The sequence below is a fragment of the Juglans microcarpa x Juglans regia genome, chromosome 7S (assembly GCF_004785595.1).
Source record: "Juglans microcarpa x Juglans regia isolate MS1-56 chromosome 7S, Jm3101_v1.0, whole genome shotgun sequence".
NCBI lineage: Eukaryota > Viridiplantae > Streptophyta > Magnoliopsida > Fagales > Juglandaceae > Juglans > Juglans microcarpa x Juglans regia.
Genome location: NC_054607.1, coordinates 8,702,623 through 8,712,196, shown reverse-complemented (window position 1 = coordinate 8,712,196; position 9,574 = coordinate 8,702,623). Strand labels below are relative to the sequence as shown.

Sequence of the window (9,574 nt, the reverse complement as noted above, 5' to 3'; positions counted from 1 at the left end):
ATAAGGTCTAACATGAGAATTCAAGATAATGGTAAACCTCCAAAATAGTGATATAAAATATTTGAATGAAAACTCTACAAAATATTTGTTAGTGTGGGTGTATTTGGAGAAAAAAAATGTTATGCTTGGATTCTAGGTAATAGTTGAACATACATGTTGTAGTTGGCCAAAGTTACACCTTTATGCTTGTAATTCAATGGAACTGAGTACTGATCAAGTCTGGATCTCCTACCACTTCATGTGCTTCCCCTCAACTTTGATTATCTTCATATTTCTTTGACTTTTGGTTTTGATATATAAAGTTTATTAACAATTTCTTAAGCATGGAGTAATATATATATATATATATATATGTATGTGTGTGTGTGTGTGTGTGTGTGTGTGTGTGTGTGTGTTTTAAAAGTCATAGTGGTAGCACAACAAGAAATAAATATATTTGTAGCCACATTTTCAGATTTGTCATTTTCATTTTATTTTGTGAGATTTTGGATCACATGATGAACATGACTTGGATTGATCTTTTCACTGATTTGGTAAATTAGGTAATGCCTAGATTTTTCTATTAGCTCTTCAGTCAGGTTTTGTTGCTTTCAATAAGAAATTTCCAATGATTTCTCATAATTAAGCTTTCATTTTAAGGGTATGATGTCATTAACTCGCAGTTTTTATCTTTGTATAGAAGCATCGAGTAAAGCTGATTTTGTTCTCATCTTAATCTTTAATTTAGTAAGTGGAATTTGTTTTAATCCTTGTATATATAATCCTTGTTTACTTATCAAAAAAATATATATAATCCTTGTTCAAAACTTTTTGTTTTTTGCGGGATCTCTTTCAGTCCAATTACTTGAAGTTTGCTATTTGGTGTGGAGATTAAATCATTGATGGACATGCTACTGATTTTGTAATTCATATATTGTAATTTTATATTTTGTAATGTAATGTATAAATAACGAATAATGTAATATGTAGTGGATTGCATTGTGATGTATGCATCGATGAATTTATGCATTTAGGATTTAGAACACAAATATTATGCTTTCCAATTTGACTTCTTAGAATTTTTTTTAATAAAATAAAGGCTTTTATATAAAAAAATTATTATGGTTTGAATTTTTTTAAATAAATATAGGCTTTTGCATAAAAAGAATTGTGCTTTCAAACAGATTTTTCTTGAAATAAAATTAATAAAATATAGGTTTTGACTTGAAAAAGAGTTATTCGGGTATGAACCTTCAGTGTAAAAAAAAAAACCCGGGTATAACCCGGAACCCAAGTTTCAAAAATTCGGATCCATCCGGGTTTCGGCCCTGGTCTGAACCGGACCAATCCGGTCCGGGTTCCGGCCCGGATTTGAATCTCGGGTTCCGGTCTGGGTATACCCAGTTTCCCGGGTTGGAACCCGGATGAACACCCCTAAGAGAAGGGGATTTAAAAGAGTTAAGAAAATAGTATTCAGATGTGAGAATTTGAGTGAAAATTATAAAAAAAAAAAATAAGAATTTCGACTGGTACATCGAAACAGGCCGGTACACCAAAAATAAGCCGATATTGACCGAAACTCACTGGTACGGTCAGTATTTGACCTGGTATGGAACACATACCTTTCCTATACCGGTCACTACCCTTGCATGGTAAATATCGGTCGTACCAACCAGTACGATACGGAATTTAAAACACTGGTTGTAAGCATAAAAGAAGGCTATGTTCTCTGAGTCTTATTTCTTTTATGGTTGTGGCTTGTACATTGTAATCCGATTTTACTAATAGAAAGAAGTTAAACAATTTTTAAATAGGTACAGTACTTGGACCATTCCATTGCTTTGTAATACCCTGATTCCTGATGCATGTTTGGAAGAAACTATTATATTTATCGTAGATTGTGATATTAAATATATAGATTTATTGAATGTGGATTATTATTTTTTTCGTGAATCACTACCACAAGGAGATATGCATTGGCTTAGTTGTAAGGGTGTGTCATTTCATAGAAAAGGGGATGAGCTCGACACTACATGGCTACACTTTGAACAAGCATGAGATAGGCTTAGAGGCCCAAGGGGCGCATAGCCCAATCCGAACCAATGGACACAAGGCCCTGCCCATGGGCCTAAGCCCAAGGCCTATCTGCACAGCCCGACTGAAAAGGCACAATGCTTGGGCAGACCAAGGCTTGTGTGTAGGTCGAAGAGGCATAATGCCTGGGCAGATCAAGGCTTATGTTGGGCTGAAGAGGCACATTGCTTCAAAACAACTAAAGAGTCTATTTGGAGACTCCTGCCAGTGCCATCCCTAGTGCCATCCCTTTCGGGTGTAAAGCACCTATACATTGGGTTGCATGCCTCTTCGTCTTCGAGTGAAACATTATGTCCTTTAAACTAATAATTACTAATTAAAAAGTCACAAGTCAAGAGTTGTATTTTTTACAAGTTGCCGCTCAATTCTCTATAAAGTCACATTTATGTTTTGAAATTACTGTTCCCCTCAAACTTCTTCAACATAAACTTCATATGTTTGTACAAATATTACTTTTCAACCGCTCTAAAGTTTCTTAATAGGCAGGATCATTGTTAAAATATGTTCCTGGTAGAATGTGATTTTTTACAAGATGCCACTTCATTTTCTATGAAGTCACATTTATTTTTTCACATTAGTGTATTTGCTCAAACTTCTTCTATGATACCCCCATATGATATAGATAAGGTAGGTGGTGTATGGGATCCCACATTGCTTGGGAATGAGAAGTTCTTGCTCTTTATAAGGTTTTAATGGGGCTCCAATTATATTACTGACTAGTCTTTTTGGAGTATAGACCATGTGGTTTGGGCCTTCTATTGGGGCATTACAAATGGTATCAGAGCCTATTCAATCAGAAATGTGGGACTTGAGCCGTGCCACCTACAATGGATAGGCCCGACGAGAATGTCGAGAATTTAAGGGGGTAGATTGTGATACCCCATATGATATGGATAAGGTAGGTGGTGTATGGGATCCCACATTGCTTGAGAATGAGAAATTCTTGCTCTTTATAAGGTTTCAATGGGGTTCCAATTGTATCACTGATTAATCATTTTGGAGTATAGAATATGTGGTTTGGGCCTTCCATTGGGGCATTACATCTTCAACAGAAACTTCATATGTTTTTACTAGTACTACTTTTCAACCACTCTAAAGTTTCTTAATAGGCACTATCATTGTTAAAATGTGTCCCTTGTAGAATGTAAAAGGCAGGCCCCACAGGGGGTTGAGAATTCATGGTGAGTTTTGAACTGGATAAATTTTGTTTCATGATAAAGCCATTTGTTTTTCCTCCAAAATCATAGAAAATGATTTGGAAAATTTGAATGTTAAGATATAAAATAAATAATAAAATCTACATATTCTTATCAGTTTAAATTTTTGGGATAAATGATTAATTTAAATGATATCAGAGCAGATGTCTTGCATTCAAATCCCGACTCTATACTATATCTAATTTAATTAAATATTCCACGAGTTGAGCCTACACATTCAGGGAGAGTTCGGCCCACACATAAAGAAAGTGTCAAGATATAAAATAAATAATAAAATAGACTTCTTCCCCGCTTAAAATTTTAGAACAAATGGCGATTTAACAAAAGTAACCAATGAAATACTAAAAATACTTTTTCAAAGAATCTATTTATCACTTGTCTTACCATATCACTTACCAAAATATAGTGATTAATGTGACACCCGTATCTCTAACCATAGGAGATCAAGGTCGGTCGGGTGATATGGTAACGTGGCACCCGATGGACCAAAATGTAGGAGATGCACTACTTTGCATGATGTTAATGCACATACTATGATCCTAAACCCTCTCCTTAATTTGAAAGTGTTCGACAGGATAATCTTCAATTTTCCTTATGCTGGTTTCATGTTTTCTGACATCGCCAAATTGAGTAAGTTTTCTGTTATTGTTTTTTTCTTTTCCTTTTCTGTTATGGAAAAGATCACGGTTCTGATAAGAGTAAATGCAATTTTTTAAAAATTTTGAGTCGAGAAACACCTTCTTAAACTTGAAGGAGAAATAATACTCTGTTCTTTAAAAATTAATGCTATAGTCTGGTATTGCAGGAAACCGTGGGGTTTAGTGAAGAATAAAGTTTGAAAGGACTACCCAAAAACTATAGACTAAACTCACTCAAACAGAAATCGATCCCACATTTTCTCAGCAGCCAAACAGAAATCCCTCCCACATTTTCTCAGAAGCTATAGAATGATGCACCATACACATATAGCTACAGATGAAGAAGAAAGACAAACAATGCCTAATAGCTCTCAACGATGGCAACAAATCTCTTGAAGACCTTGAAGATTTGATCTCTCGGCGTCCACAAATCTAGGTTGCCCGCCGAGGGGGGGGGCGGAGAGGGGGGGTTTCAAATAAGAGATTATTTGCTTAGAGAGAGAGGAGAGCGACGGGGGTGGCCGGTGGGAGGAGGGGAAGGGGGGGGAAGGGGAAGAGATAACATAAAATAAAAAATAATCATCTGCATGCAGATATAAACTCGATTATGCTGAAACGCCTATGTGTCAGTTCTTTAATGGTGGGTGTAAAAAGAGATTAAACACGCTGGGAGCTTCACCTATTTAATTTTATAAAAAAAAATTCTAATTAAAATTTTTTAATGTTTTCACAAATAATGATATTTTTAGAATATATTTTATAAAAATATTATAAGATGAGGATAAAATATAGAGAAAATATATATTGCAGCCTACTGTTTGTTGAAGCCGCCGCACACTTAATGGATTGTGTGAAAAAAAAAAAAAAAACCGTGTGGTGTGCTGCGGCTTCCTGTTGATGTGCAGCACAGCTCTAAAATATATAAAAATATTCCCTTATTTAAAACATAATGTACGAACTGTTTTGAAAAATATTGTGGTTAAATTATTTTCCATCCGACAAATTCATGAAAAAAATCTTCTTCTCACACCTGCTGCATGCATGCTCAGTTACCGAGAATGGCCGCCGCCATTCTATCTGACCGGAGAACGAGGTTCTTTGGTACCGGCACTCGAAGAATGCTGGTAGATTACTAGATGAGCTGTGCTGTGCATCAGCCGGAAGCCGCAGCACACCACAGGTAAATTTCTTTTTTTTTTTCACCCAATACATTGAGTGTTCGGCGGTTGTTATGCACAGTAGGCTGATATTTATATTTTCTCTTACTAGATATAAAAGATATATATTGCAGTCTATTGTGCATTGCAGCCGCAGCACACTCTATTGGATTGAATGTAAATAAAAAGAATAAATCTTCTTCACACTCTACTGTGTGAAGAAGCCCCGGCACACTTAATGTGTTGAGTTAAAAAAAAAAAAAATTACGTGAGATGTGTAGAGAGTGCAATATACAGTAAAATGTGATATAACATTTCTAAAAAAAAAAAAAAAAAAAAAAAAACACAGCACGTAGGTGTGCTGCAGCGACGAGCTGATGCCCAGAATTCCTCGCTTTGATTGCTTGAACGTCCTTCCGGATACCCACACAAAAAGAAAGCTTCGGCATGTGGATTTGAAAATCTCCTCGATCTGCATCCTAAAGCACTTAATTTAGATGGCTTCAAAATCCCTCAACTTTGGAGTATAGACAAACACTGGATGGGTGTGGATGTGTGTGAAAGGGAGAAAACCAAAACTACACATGATAACGCAATTTGCATTATTTTGAATTTATATAACGAAGCTGTGACTGTCGGGGAAGGTAAGCTTTCATGGTAGCCACTTCGTTGACCAGAAATGGACGGCTAGGATCGATATTGCAACATGCCCTCCTCGCTCAGCACTGCAATTGACTGAGCACCACTAGGAAATTGTCAACGCACGAAGGCTTCAAAAATCAAAAGATTGCAGACAACGTCTGTCTCTTTCTAAGCTCTTCGTTCTCTCTTTCTCTGATTCTGAGAAGTGAGAACCTCTCTATATCCCGTTTGTTAACTCACAAGTTTTGTCTCTTTTCCATTCTATTCAATCTCAATCCCAAGAAACACCTCCGTTTCCATGGTTACTCCAACCCTTCCATCATCTGTGGAACACAGTTCAAATCATGAGTGGGATTATGACATCTTCCTGAGTTTCAGAGGTGAAGACACTCGCAAGAGTTTCGTCGATCACCTCTACTCCGCTTTGGTGAGAGTCGGAATTGATGCCTTCCGAGATGACGACACGCTTCGAAGAGGGGAGAACATCTCTACCAAACTACTCAATGCGATCCGTGGATCAAGGATTTCCATTGTTGTCTTTTCCCAAGGGTATGCTTCTTCTAAGAGGTGTCTTGAAGAGCTTGCAGAAATTGTGCGTTGCAAGAATACGAAACGTCACACTTTGTTTCCTGTATTTTATCATGTGAGCCCGACAGATGTTCGAAACCAGACTGGAACTTTTGCCGAATCATTTGCGCGGCATGAAGAGCGGTTTCAGAAGGACATGATGAGGGTAAAAAGGTGGAGAGCAGCTCTAACTGAAGCTGCAAACTGTTCCGGCTGGGATCTCGAGAATGTTTCCAACGGGTACTATACTATTTTTTTAATCTAAATCATATAAGCATTCAAAATTAATCAAAATTTTCATCTACAAAAACAATTTCAAATTATTACAGCATGCTTCATGTTGGGCTTAGTTTGGTCGTGCTTGTGCTGTTTGGACGGACACATACCTTATAATCCAAGAATTCTGAAATATTCTCATATATGCATATATATATATATATATATATATGTATATGTAGATGTGTGTGTGCGCGCGTGTTGTGTATGTATGTATACGTACGTACATACATACCTACAAACACAGCTAAAAGGAATGTTGAAATGGTGCTTCAAAAGACTTGTTTTTGACGCGACAATTTCATGTCCCTAAGAAAAACAAGCAAACAAAAACAAGAAAGCCCCATCAAGTCCCTAAGATTCTATTTCCTTTAATTCTCCCTTTTCTTTATGTTCACTGTGTAGGACTTGTTTGCTGAATCTCAGATATAGGCGTCGATCTATGTGTCTGTATCTCCAATTGTAAACTTTACATACTGCAAAATCTTAGCAAGTGTGATGAGTTTGCTCGGTCTGCCATGTGTGATGTATGACAAGAACTTATATAGAAATAAATATAATTTATATTCTCAATAACTTTGATAACGTAATTGCTTAGAATGACTTACTGTCTTATTTTCCATTTGAATTGTAATCTGCAGGTATGAAGCAAAGTGCGTCGATAAGATCATCAAAGAAATTTTGCATCGATTACAACCTAACCGCTTGAATGTGGCCAAACACCCGATAGGATTAGATTCTCGTGTTGTGGAGATGAAAGCCTTACTACATCTGGAAAAAAATGATATTCGCATTGTTAGCATCCATGGGATGAGTGGAATAGGTAAAACAGTCATAGCAAAAGCTGTTTATAACCAAGTAAGTGATGGATTTGAAGGAAGTAGTTTTCTCCGAGACATTAAAGAAACGTCAAGACAGTCTGATGGTTTAGTCAAGTTACAAAAAAACCTTCTTATTGATATCTTGAAAAACAGAGATTTGCCATTTGAAAATGTTGATAGAGGAATCTGTTTGATTAAGGATTGCCTTGCTGAGAAAAAAGTTCTTGTTATTCTTGATGACGTGGATCACATGGATCAACTAAACGCATTAGCTGGAAACACTGACTGGTTTGGTCTTGGAAGTAGAATCATTGCAACGACTAAAGATGAAGATTTGCTAAAGCAATTAGGAAACTATGAAAAATATAAAGTGGAAGAATTGACTTGCACAGACTCTCTTGAAGTTTTTAGTTGGCATGCCTTCAAGATGCCCCATCCAATGGAAGATTACCATGAGCTGTCCATTAGTGTAGTGAAGTATACTAGAGGGCATCCATTAGCTCTTAAAGTTTTGGGTTCTTTTCTCATGGAAAAAAGCATTATCGAATGGAAAAGCACAGTGGAAGAATTACAAAAAATGCCTGACCGTGATATTCAAAAAGTACTTCAAGTAAGCTTTGATTCATTAGATAAGGCAACAATGAACATATTCCTTGATATTGCATGCTTCTTTATAGGGATGGATGCCAAATATGTTGCCAAAATTCTCCATGGGTGTGGTTTTTTTCCTGATATTGGTATTAGTAATCTTGCTCGGAGGTCTGTTGTAATAATAGATCTCCATGGTAAGCTGAGGATGCACGATTTGATTCGAGATATAGGAAGGGAGATTGTTCGCAAAAGTCCACGTAAAGATCCAGGAAGACGTAGTAGGTTGTGGTTTTACGAGGACGCATTAAATGTACTACACAGTGAGCATATGGTAAGACATTTATATTTATGCATATCCATGTGCACATATATATTGAGACGTGAAATAAATGATCTCTTGGATTGCATAAGAGTTCTATCTTGTCAGCTTTCATGTATAATTGTGTGAACATATTTTAACTATATGTCATTTAATCCAAAACATCTCTAGAGTTAGTTGAAAGCTCATCTTACAATATTAAAAATGATTCAATCACGTTTTAAACATTTCTATTCATATCTAAATCTCTCAAGTGTTTGACTGTTAAGTTATGAACAGAATATCTAGGCCTACTCCAATTCAAGTATGTTCTAGCCTAAGAAAGAGGAGGAATATGTTGCTAATCTAACTTCATATTTTGCTAGGGATCTGATGTAGTGGAGGGTCTCATGCTAAATCCACCCTCACTTGCGGACATACATCTAAAAACTGATGCATTTGCAAAGATGAAGAATTTGAGGTTGCTCCAGATCAATAATGTGCATCTCACAGGACGCTTTGAGCTTCTTTCCAAAGAGCTAAGATGGCTATGTTGGCATAACTGCCCATTGAAAATTCTACCACAAAACTTTCGTCTAGGGAACCTTGTTGTGCTTGACTTGCAGCATAGTAATTTTAAAGAAGTCTGGAAGGAGAACAGGGTAACGAATTTTACTGTACCTTATATTCCTCTTTTGATGTTAGTAATCGGAAGCACTAAATCTTTTTGTTCGCATACCAAAAGTCTTGGCTATTCCAAAAATCTCAGTTGTTATATGCATAATCCAGGTATTCAACAAGTTGAAAGTCCTTAATCTGAGCTATTCCAAAAATCTCTGCAAATCACCATGCTTCTCACAAGTCCCACATCTAGAGATACTAGTTCTGGAAGGTTGCATAAACTTGATTGAGCTTCATGACTCTGTACGATATCTTGAAGGGCTTGTTTTGTTGAATTTGAAAGGATGCAAGAACCTTAGGAATCTCCCAAAAAGCATTTCAAAATTAGAATCTCTTAAAACTCTTAACTTGTCTGGCTGCTTACAGCTTGAAAAGTTACCAGAGAATTTAGGGAATATGATTGCTTTGAAAGAGCTTTTTATAGGAGGAACTGCCATTAAGCAACTCCTGTCGTCCTTGATTTTTTTGATGAATTGGAAAGGCTTATCCTTATCTGAATGCAAAGAAAAATTCTCAGGATCTTGGCTATCACGTTTCTTTTCATGGTTATCACCAAGAAGTTTGAATCCCAGAACTTTGTCACAAGCTTCTGTTTCTGGATTTGGCACTTTGG

At 36.5% G+C, this 9,574-nt stretch overlaps 1 pseudogene; it reads left to right on the top strand.

Moving 5' to 3' along the window:
• Positions 1-6,025: 6,025 nt before the first annotated feature.
• Positions 6,026-9,299, top strand: LOC121240780 (annotated as a pseudogene).
• The last annotated feature ends 275 nt before the right edge of the window (positions 9,300-9,574 follow it).